The 12,068-nt window shown below is 44.2% G+C and overlaps 1 long non-coding RNA gene across 1 annotated transcript; it reads left to right on the top strand.

Moving 5' to 3' along the window:
• Positions 1-4,413: 4,413 nt before the first annotated feature.
• LOC308590078 lies at positions 4,414-11,395 on the top strand. The gene is made up of 3 exons (XR_014009683.1): positions 4,414-5,985; positions 9,088-9,202; positions 11,281-11,395. It is a non-coding gene; the product is annotated as an uncharacterized lncRNA (long non-coding RNA).
• The last annotated feature ends 673 nt before the right edge of the window (positions 11,396-12,068 follow it).

Below are 12,068 nucleotides of genomic sequence, written 5' to 3'. Positions count from 1 at the left end.
TGTGATTGTTTTGGGATTCATTCCTCCCCCACAATGTTTGCTGGTACTGACGATATGGTGGGGCCCAGTCGTCAGTGCTGCCCTGCTGAGGTCAGGTGCAGCTAGTCGGGAACCTATGCCTAGACAAACTACCACCGAGAAGGCCGGAAAGCGTGTTAATAAGGCAGTGGAAATAAAATGCAGGTCGTTGGAAATCGAATGCATTCAAAGGTTATGTTCGTTAACATTATTTGTGTCTTACAAATTTTGCTTGTTTTATCTTAGGTTTAGCAGCTGTCCGCATCTGGATGGTGGGGGACAGCATCATCCACTGGGCTGGTGTAGCAGCACGACAGTCGGCAAAGGGTCCAGGTCTTGGCCTTCCTCCACATATTCAGTTGTCTTGGCTGTCCAGACGGGGAATGCGCTGGCCGGAGCTCCTGCCTCGGATCCGGAGGCAGTTGCTAAGGGAAGGACCCCCATCGGCCATTGTGGTGCAGCTGGGTGAGAACGACCTGGTTTCTACGGACTGTTTTTTCCCTGCGTGCTGCAATTTTGTCGGACTTGGAGGCGCTGCGGGCAATGGTGCCAACAGCGAAAATATTTTGGTCAAGGCTGCTACAAAGGCGTGCTTGGAGGGGCAGTCGTTGCCCAGCCGCCACTGAGAGAGCCAGAAAACGCATCAACTCCGCAATGTCAAAAAAGATCTTGGAGCTGGGCGGAGATGTGATTTTTCATCCTGAGATTTCCTCTCAGAGGCCATCATTCTTTCGAGATGATGGCGTGCACCTTTCTGCTTCGGGTAATGAGGCTTGGTTAGGTGCAGTGGTGGCCAAGCTGAGGTCTTGGCTGGGGCTGTGAGTGGTTTGGCGGTGAGCTGTGGGCTCCATGGCGGTTAGGCATTGGTTAAATTGGTGCTTGGAGGGGTAAGGTGCCTATCCCTCCAAATGATGCGAATGGGAATTCCGTTAAAGGAATCCAGGGGCTTGCCATCCTTTCGTCCTTGTCCGTGGAGCCGGACTTGGGCCGGGCAAGACCCCACCGGAACATGAGGGTGAGAGGTGTTGGACTGCATTTACCCAGCCTCATTTCTCCCCAATACTTGTTTCCCACGCTGGCTTCCGGTGGTGTCCGGAAGTGCCAGCACTGTCCTTGGGGGGGCAAGGACAGATAGTCATAACCAATGCCTAAGCAACCACTCACATTTTCTGTATTTAAATAAAGTTGTGGCCAAAATTATGCCAAAAACCTTAAACAAAAAATTAACGTGTGCTGTGTGAATTTTTTGGGGGGTGGCACTGCGGAACTCAACACGCAAAGCGTGTTCTCACTAGCAGAGAGCACGTGTTGCGGTTGGGGAGCAGGCCACCATCATGACTAGGCAAATTTGGGAACCCAAGATGAAAAAGGGTTAATTGGGTCGCTGGGGAATTTTGGGTGTTGCAAAATTGGAGGAGGGGTTTAGAGTCTATAAATTGAGGAGCTAGACTAGGGGACTTCCTCTTGGCCGTTTTGCATCGGATCACCCGCCCCCCCTCCCTTTTATAGGATGGTTCTTGGGTTCACTTGACCTTGCTATGCCTGTCATGGGGTCGTTCGCCTTTGAGCGGGGGCCTGGTAGGAATTTTGCCATTTGGCTGATTGGCTCTTGCCACTTGGTTTTTGCCTACTGCGTAGCAAATCGTCACAACTTGTAAGGTTGGCGGTTAGGCATTGGTTAAATTGGTGCTTGGAGGGGTAAGGTGCCTATCCCTCCAAATGATGCGAATGGGAATTCCGTTAAAGGAATCCAGGGGCTTGCCATCCTTTCGTCCTTGTCCGTGGAGCCGGACTTGGGCCGGGCAAGACCCCACCGGAACATGAGGGTGAGAGGTGTTGGACTGCATTTACCCAGCCTCATTTCTCCCCAATACTTGTTTCCCACGCTGGCTTCCGGTGGTGTCCGGAAGTGCCAGCACTGTCCTTGGGGGGGCAAGGACAGATAGTCATAACCAATGCCTAAGCAACCACTCACATTTTCTGTATTTAAATAAAGTTGTGGCCAAAATTATGCCAAAAACCTTAAACAAAAAAATTAACGTGTGCTGTGTGAATTTTTTGGGGGGTGGCACTGCGGAACTCAACACGCAAATCCTTCCTTCCTTCACTTCCTTCTTTTGTCCTTAAAGGTAATCCTGGGCTGACCCCACCATTAGCCGGAGTGAGGAAATTGCCTCAGGTGGAGGATGAAGGGAGCAAGGAGCAGCAATAATGTGCTGGGGAAAATAGCAGTGCTTGCCAAGCAGCCTACTCGCTACCTGCTAAGATAGTGTGCTTCTTTCGGGGCAGTGGAGGGCACTGACCCATCACCAGTATTGAAGGGAGATTCAGATGCCAATCTTGTCAGCTATACGGAACTGGGAAAGCAAAATGTCTTGGGTCAGCCCTGAGAGGTGTTATTCAGAGATGTCCAAGGCCAGTTGGCGATAATAATGCTGTTGTCCTGTAGGAAGCAGGAGATTGTAGACTCCTAATTTTGAGATACAGCCTTCCTTCTACATTGTTCAGGTTGTAGGGATTGTCATGGTAGCTTCCCTCAACTCAAGATGAAAATGGAATCAGATCTAGACATATACTTTGTACTATACAGTCGTACCTCGGAAGTCGAACAGAATCTGTTCCGGAAGTCTGTTTGACTTCCAAAATATTTGACTTCCAAAACATGGTATCTGAATGTTTGAAAACCAGAACATTCACTTCTGGTTTTTGATCATTCGGGAGCTGAAACATTTGACTCCCAAAGTGTTTGGGAGCCGAGATACGACTGTATTAAAATGAAAGTAGATATTATAAATAAACAAACAGCCCCTTCAGCTAGGGATAGGGAAGAAATTCTGTTTGGCTTGCATTTTACTGTGAATCGACGTAATAGGAACTTCATAAAACAATACACAAACACATTTTGAAATTTTCATGTATCCAAATTTTGTGATACAGTTACCCAGCCCAAAATGTACACAAGATTGTGTATTAGGAGGAAGTGTGTACAAAAATGCATTATATTAGGATAAATTGCTTGCTAAAATGTGTATAATAAGGGAAAGTGTGCATGCAAATTGCTTATATTAGGAAGAATGTGCTTTAAAATGCTGATAGTTTTTGTGAAGGCTCTTTTTTAAAATTGCAAACTGTTGTGGGAATGTGAACTGAGCCTGATACGAAAATGAGAAACTGAAATTGATAGATTCATCCATTCAACTGATGCCAAACATGGTGACTCACTCCTTAGCAAATAGATAAATAAAAAGAAGCTTCAGATGATGACAAGTGCAATGACTCACCTCTTAGCGGATTGCTAGGAGAACATAAAGTTGGAGATACAGCATCTGCGTTGCTTCCTGGGCAGAATTCAACCTGCTTATTTCAACCTATAAATAGCTTGGACTCAGCATACCTTAGAAACTCCTTCTTTGCAATGTCCCATCACAAGATCTATTACGATGATTGATTATTCCACCACATTTGGACAGCAAGGGCATGTAGAGTGGCATCTTCAGTGACTGCTTCACAGCTACCGAGAGCCCATCCACTTGATTGACAGATTACCCAACTAGGTAGGTATCACATAAGAAGGTCCTTTTCCTGGCAGCCACTTATCAGTCTTGTTCTTATAGTTGAGGGAGGAGATTCATCAGCAGTGAGGTTGGGTGAGCTGTCAGGCACATACATTGAGTTTGGAGCTAAGAAAAGAATATGTTAAATATAACAAGTCTCTTGTTATATGCAGTATTTTAAAGACAAATAACTTATAGGGGCCTTTCATATATTTACTTTAGGAACTGTTTAACTGCAGAAGTTGTGCTATAATAAAATCACATATCGCTGCTACTTTGAAGGGTCACTGCATGCCAGGATAGTTAACATTTCAGGTGCCACAAGGAATAGTTTCTGCTTTACACTTTGTTGCATATATATATCAAAGGAGAATTAAAATAATGGCTGTTAGCTAAATAATAATATCTGTGCTTCCTATTAACAGACATTGGTTCCTTTTGTTTTGCTTGGGTTGAGACAGAAGAGAGTCCTCCATTTGTTTGGCTCTTTAAAGAGCCGTCTGAGTCAGAATTTCTTACACAAACAGAACTGATACTCAGTCAGGAAGTGAATTTTCAAGCCTCTGGCTACCTTTTCTAGCTTTGCACCTCAGGATGGGAGACTAAAGCTGGTGCTACAAGCCCCAGGCGGACAGCAGCCACTTAAAAAGCATGTGAGGAATTCTCCTTAACAAGATTCAGTATAAATAAATGAAATGTGATAGCATTTCAAAGCAGAAATCCCATCAGCATAAATCTGTCCCAGTTCTAACATGGCAGTTGCTAGTGATACTATGTATATAGGTATGGATGTATGTATGGATGGATGTATGTATTACTCTTTTGGCTTGCATTCCTCCAAACAGCTTAAAGCAGCACACAAGGTTCTGTTCACCTTACTAATTTCATCTCCACAGCAACCTTGTCAGGTAGGTGGTTGGGCTAAGAGACAGTAACTGTTCCAAGGTCACCTAGAGAGTTTCATGGCAGGAGTGGGGATTGAACCCTGGCTCCTGAATCCCAGTTTATCAGCTATGCCACATTGAATTTAATATGACAGGAAACTGTGAGGATCAGGAAAGACATCAGGAATAATAACACTTCTATAATGAGAAATGTATTAAGACTCAGTGGATATGAAACATAACAATATCCATTCAGAGCACAAGTAACTTAATGGGGCAAATGTTAAAAGGATCTGTACTGTGAAGATAGAATCATTGACTGAAAGAAACACAAAAACCTCCAGTAAGGTCTAATATTGTGATTCATGTGGCCAAGCAGAATTATTTTTAACCCAGAATAAAATGTATTTGTCATTCAGGGACAAAAACCGCAGTATAGCAGACTGCTACAGCAGACATTTCTAGATTAGTGGGCTGAACAGTAGTGTGACACAGAGTGCTCTATATTTGTGACAAATGGGTCAGACAACTGGTTTACCAGGGACACAGTTCATGTTGATTTTTAAAAAGAATTTGACCCTCCTAGTAGTGCAGCAATGAAATGGCTAGCACATTTGCAAAGCTAAGCAGTGTCTGGTTTGGTTGCTAAGTGAGATTCTTGCATTTCAGGGGGTTGGACTAGCTGACCCTTGAGGTATTTTCCAGCTCTATAATTCTATAATTCTATGATTTTATGACCGTGTGTGTGTGTGTCATGCATTTTGGTCCTCTCAGTAGGAGTGGTCACCCTTTGGCAGCTCAATCATCCGATTATTAACTTAAATGTAGGGCCCACTGTGTTTAATGGTGAATGGTCTTAGGTAAATGTGTTCAGGATTGCAGCCCAATAGAGAATGTTAAGTAATGGGTACTCAAGCCATTTCAAACCTGTAAATCAAAATTGGACACCTTTCTTGAGGTAATAGGATTGATGAAGGAATTGTCAGAACTCAATTAACAGCTTGGTTTACATCCTATTTAAGCTGGCTAAAAGATGGGTGTAGATATAAACTACCCCCAAATCTGAAATAGTCATGGGTGAAGACAAAGTGGCAGATCTCAGTTGCCAGAAATGCTATATAATTATTGCAGATCATATTCCAATGGCTGGCAGTCTGTTCTTTAAAAATTAAACAGCCCCCCCCTTCCTCAGTTCCACATGTGTGTTTGTGTGCCCATTACCTCTCTATTTCATGCATTTGACAGTGGGCTTTACCCCACTAAACCATACAATGAGTTCTTATTATAACCACAACCAGCCAAGGATATTTTGGCAGAATAAATGTATTAGCATCCAAAATGTCACAAGACTCTTTAGTGGTGGTCTGCCTTCATGAATGGCAAGATTATGCTTTTCTCTGAATCTAGGGATTTAATATCAAGGTGTGACCCTAATGAAAGTTGTGCAGCCTATTCTGAGAAGTGGCAAAAATGAGATAAAGTGGGTATGCTTTTGAGATGCTGATTTCATTCATGTGCAAAGAAGAAATGTAAGTATATCACACACAAACTGTTTCTGGTTGTGTACCCCCCCCCCCAAAAAAAATGACCTGCCATACCCTTTGATAACCACTAGCATGTACGTTTGTGTGAGGGGAACATAAGACGCATCCATTCCAAATGGATATGGAAATGACATACCTTGTTGTAGGAGAAATGCAAAGTGACAAAGCATAATTCTCTTAATTTCAACATGGAAGCATAGTACTAGCCCCTCCTACTAAGGTGCCCAGGAAGACTGGCATGGGCAGCCAACTGAGATTTTCCCCTGACAGAACTTAGCCCTTACCAGATGTACACCTGAGGGAATGTAATTTGTTCCATGTGCTGGGCCAGTCAGGTCCAACTTAGGTGACATCTACAGTCCTATGCCATCCCATGTCATTCCTTCCCCAGTGCTTGTATTTCTCCACAGGTCCTTCTGCTACCTTACTGACAAAATCCCAATATATTAGTCAATAGCAGATTCAACTGTATTGACATTGAATAAGTAAATCTGACATGGGAGAAGAAGCACTCCAAGGTTGGGTGGTGAAGATGGAGTGAATAAAAGAACAGGAGAAGATGCAAACCCAGCAGCCAATCAGTGCCAATATAAACAGTTCCGTTCTGAAAGTGACCTTCTCAGACCCTACCTACCTTGACTGACAGAAATGGGATTTTCAATAGGCAGGCTTACTGCGTCTAACCTATCTGAAGAAGTGTGCATGCACACGAAAGCTCATACCAATACCAAACTTAGTTGGTCTCTAAGGTGCTACTGGAAGGAATTTTTTTATTTTGTTTTGTTGTGTCTAACCTGACCATTATCAAGTCTTACAGCCTGGTTTCTGCAAAATAGACCCAGGAGCTTCTTCCTTCCATCCTTAGTAATTTAGCCTCTCCTTGAAGGGTTAGTTGCAGTAGATGCCAAGGGACACTGACAAGGCAGAGATGCCTTTACCCTATGCAAAAGCGTCCACACCTTGCCTAGAGACAAATTAAGCATTCCAGTCAGTGTGAAGCTGGTTTCAGAAACAACTGCATCAAGCAGTATTATCTTATAACAAAATCAGGGATATATATGTCTATGTGAATACAGAGTAAAACCCCAGCACTGGAAATGCACTGTAAACAGGAGTTTGAATACAGCCTTAGGTTTGATTCTTTACAATAGGTGTGGAATGTGCAACATGCCCCTTCATCACCACACATGCCCAAAACGTTTGTTACTGTGTTTTAGCTTTGCAATTTCAGAGTTAAAGTCATCTTTTAAAAATAATTTTTACTTTTTAAAAAGAGGCTTGCCAAAACAAAATTATATCCTAAGAGATGACATTCTAATATACATTCAAACATCATAAAGGGGTGTCCATTTCTCTATCACAGTTGCAGGATGTTTTATAGAAGATGATAGAAAAATAATAATCTTCTTTTTCTTATAGAAAATAATGGCTAGAATTCCCATTGTCGACGCACAAACAAAGGTGTTTTCTTTGGTGCTTACATCCATAGGCATGACTTCATTTTATCAAGTAAATAGACACAGAGCTCAATCCAGTGAGCCTCTAATGAGCCCACCAGAGGATGTTCCTTTCTTACATTCACCTGTTGGACTAGACTAGAGAGGAACAGAGAAAGCAAAATGATGAAATTGTACATACCATTTGGGGGAATATTATGCATTTTGAAAACCTTGCACCCTCTCCCTCCTGGTATCAACTGCAGGGGGTGTGGGTGTGGGTATGTTGTTGCAGAAGGAGCTGAGGCAAGCGAAGGCTTTGGACTCATGGATGGCTGGGTGTGAGGAAATCAACTTTGTATGGTAGATTGGTAACTTGAATGACTGCTTAGGCTTCTCAATAACAAGGAGCCTGAAGTTTACTCTGTACCGAAACATTTCCTCAATCTCCATTACTTTTTACATAAGTTGACCAAACAGTAGCAAACAAACCTTTCCCGCAACTGGGAATCATCACAAAGGCCTCATTCTCTTCTCCTCTATACAAGGAAATGCAGAAAAACAGCTCTGCTTATAGGTTAGCTTTCAGGGGAAATGATCTTAGACAATCTTCTTCCTATATGCTTGTTTATGATAAGGAGGTGTCTGGGTTGGTGTTCATGTGCACACACGTGTAATGCTGTTCAATCACGTATTCCCATCCCGTGGCAAGAAGTGATATGATTCAGAAACATGTTTATCACCTCACCTGTTTGTGACAACTAGGCCTCAGCCGGGGCATAGGAAGGGGGTTCAGGGGGTGCGGTCCACCCTGGGAGCCATCTCTGAGGGGGGTGAGAAAAAGGCACACCACGGGGGACTTGCCCCACCACCCCCGGGCGCGGTGACGTGAGCCACCGCCGTGTGGAGGCTCGTGCTGCCACAACCGCAAGCGGAGGTTTGCGGCAACGCCACTGCAGACCGCATGGAGGACCGCCCAGTGCGGCAGATTCCCCCCCCGGTGCATGGTATGGCCACTGCTCCGGGCGCCCATGCAACCAGCTCCGCCACCGGCCTCAGCCATTACTGACTTTCACTGTGATGTACCTGTAGCTGCCTTTTTTAAATGCCATGTTAAGTACAGAATTTGGGTTGAAATGTCTGGATATTATGAAACACTTCACTCCAGCAAGGCTGGCGCTTCCATGAAGTGAGGCGGCACAATTTGCCTTGGGTGGCCGATCTGACCGCCTCCCCTTCCAATCCCCCACCATTGCACCGCTGCCAGCCCTGCCATGGCTTCACCATCTCCCCTGCCAGTATAGTGCCCTTGCCGCTCATGGTCGCCCTCACCACTGCCTTGTGGTGGCAGCGCAGGTGCAGCCATGAGTGAGGGTACAGTTGCGGCAGCGGTGGCGGCAGCAAGGCCAGGGGCGGGTGCAATGGTGGGGACAGGGAGGGGGTCCAGATCTGTAGAGAGGGGGCAGATGCATTTTGCCTAAAGTGGCCAAACACCCCACACCGCTCCCATACCCCAGTGTCTCATATACAGGCCTTCACACCAATTTCTCATGTTAGATGTTTACTGCCATTTAGGGGTGTTGTGACAGGGCAAGGCCCTAATCGCTCACCATCTTGATTTGCACTGAGGCAATTGCTTTCATTTTGATAGGCACATAAGCAGCCATTCATTTCACTTGATTGTGGGTAATGAGGAGGGACCCCGAAAATCCATTGGCGCCATGTAGCTCAAACACTGAAAACCAGAGCTATTTCTCGCTCTGAAGGTAAGCCCAAATTGTACCCATACCAATAAATGGCCCCTTGTAATTTTTATGCAAATTTGTGCCCAAGTCTTTTAACAACACCCCTGTTACCATGACCAAGGCTCATATCTGAAACTCCCTCCCTACATAGTTCATGCTTTATGTGTGTGAACACACCAGGGGATAAATAAAAAAATCCCTTCCAGTAGCACCTTAAAGACCAACTAAGTTAGTTCTTGGTATGAGCTTTCGTGTGCATGCTTCAGATACACCAGGGGATGCGACTAGGCAGCATGCGGGACCTTAGGGACATGGCTACTTGATACAAGCTTTCTCTCTGCATATCCATGCACCTGTATAACTTCTGTGTGAGGCTACAGAGAGGGCTGGAGATGGCTTCTTTGCTCTGACAACCTTCAAAGCACAACAGTACGTGTCATGCCTGCTGTGTTCGTCACCAAGGGCAGATCCACACTGTTAAGTACCATATATCCCAAGCACATTTAAAGCACATGGCTTCCCCCAAAGAATCATAGGAACTAGGGTGCTGGGGATTTGTAGCCCTGTGTGGGAGAAACTACAGTTCCCATCATTCTTGTGGGCAGTCGTGTGCTTCCAATGTGTATTGGGTGCATATACTCAATGCATATACTCTAGGCATTCAGATACCTGGCATATAAAGTTTCCAAGGCAGTGTTAACAATGATGCTGTTGTTGGAACTCCTTTGCCAGGTGTTTGAATAACACAAAGGCTGCTCCTACACCTCAAGTCCACAAATGGAGGCTATTTCCAGTGGCATTCATGTGATGTGCATAATCTCCCTGTCCCTTCTGGACTTTTTTTTAAGATTGTAAGACTAAGGCAGGATTTTCTATATTTTGCATTGTACAGCACCCAGAGTTCCTTTAGTTGCTTAATAAATAACAATGAACATGGAAATGTCTGTCATCGTCGTTCCTGAGTTTATTATGCTCAATGCATTCAATGTTATTTTATAAAACTTTCTTATATATGCCTTTCCCTTACGTGTCCTGTGATATATGCCCTCTCTGTAAGCAACTATTTCTGGTAGCTCTAAAGACATTTAATTCACGGTTCTGTTTCATACCTGCTGGAAGATTTCCAGTTTCATTTCTCACAAGCAGCTCTTCTGTTTTGGAGAGCCAAAGTCTTAATCGGCCTGAAGTCATTTTAGACTAGTATGCAACTGAAGCCTTCCTTTGCAGCCTCCACATACATCTTACAGGATTTGTTGGAAGGCAAAGTCACTGATGTTGTTCACTTTAAAAATAAAATAAAATCCCAGCTAGCTGCGTACTTCTGGATTTTAGCCTTGAGATCATTATAATTACATTTTCTTTCATTTCAGTCACAGCAGAGGATATTAAAGCAGATGGACCCTCTCCACAATCTGGGTCTTTAGACATTTCCACTTGCCCGAGATCAAATGGCTACAGCACATTTAGGGTTACAGTCTCCTTTTCCTCCTCCTTCTCTGCAGCGGTAGGGTTCTCCCCCCCCACCGTCTTTGGCGTTGTCATGGCAACCCTATATCTGGCTGCCAGCTCTGTCGTAAGTTATTGAACTGAGACTGGCTTTTGGTTTAGCAGATAATTAGGTTCTGTCTCACAGGTTCATTTTCCTGTGGCTGGGACATGAATATGACCTACAGCTGGCCTCAATTTCAGTGTCACAGACAAAACTTTTAACCCTTCCATGGCTCAGCACCGCTCTAAGCCTGCTGGCAGCTGGTGGTGGCCGTAACCAGCCCGCTTTCTCCACAGACTCTGGCGCAGCACATTTTAGTTAATCATACAGGAGCATTTCCCAGTTCATTTGTTAGACTAATCCCGATCTTGCAGGGAGACAAATCAAGACAGTATTCCCAGGGCAGAGTACATAAAGAGAGGCTGTTTTGGCACCAGACAGTAGCTCCATGATTGCAGACCTGTCAATAAGGTAAAAATGAGAAGAGCAAAACAGACATCTGTCCTTGAATCGAGATTATGATGGAACTCTGCCAATAGACAGCAGCTGAGTAACCAGCCATAGTTGACAATATTAATTTTATTTTTCTTCCTTGTCTGCTTTCCCTCAGGAACTGAGGGCAACTCTCATCATCAACCCTATTTTCTTCAGCCATGTTTGCAAACTGATCTTCCTTCACTTGCTATCATGAGAATAGATGTTGTTCAATTTTAGTAACCTCTGGCAAGAGTTAGCTAGTTCCCCCTCCTGCGAGAGGGAGAGCTCAAGAGAGTGCCATGGTTGAAAGAAATATCTGTGAAAGTGGAGTGGAGCATCTGGCCTTCAGCCCTAAAACAAACAAACTGAAAGTAGCAACAACAAGGACACATCCAAGATAGCAGCTTTTAGTGAAGTGGGAGTGAAGGAAAATGAACCCTGAGGATGATTTTGTGCGTGCTTTTTCATAGTCACACTCATTTGAGCTGTGCCACCACAATGAGTCACCTGGGCTAGCAGTGACTAACCCAGGGTTCAGCAAAGTCCCCCATGTGGCTTGTAGGTGCCACTACTCCTGACACACAAGGCATTCCTTCATCTGGAAGAACCTTGAAAGTGTTTCAAATGAGAAAGATTTGTATCATGCAGCTAGTACTAAAGGGCTGTGGCACATGTTTAACTGAGAAGCTGGAAAGATAATTGTGGGATTTCTTGTCCCAGTTCTCCATTTGCAAATCTTCCAGCCACTTTTTTGGTTGTGTTTTTTTCAAGCCTCCTGAAGAAAAGCAAATGTTGGTACATATAGTTGTATAAATCAAAACAACAGTTTTTATTTGTGTAATTTTGGGTACGGGAGAAATCAAGAATTTCTGTAGTGTTCATTCTTTGGCAATTATAGCAATCTATAGCAACTTATCGTTT

The sequence above is a fragment of the Podarcis bocagei genome, assembly GCF_964188305.1.
Source record: "Podarcis bocagei genome assembly, chromosome: 6".
In the NCBI taxonomy this organism is placed as follows: domain Eukaryota; kingdom Metazoa; phylum Chordata; class Lepidosauria; order Squamata; family Lacertidae; genus Podarcis; species Podarcis bocagei.
This window is presented reverse-complemented; position numbering and strand designations above follow the sequence as displayed.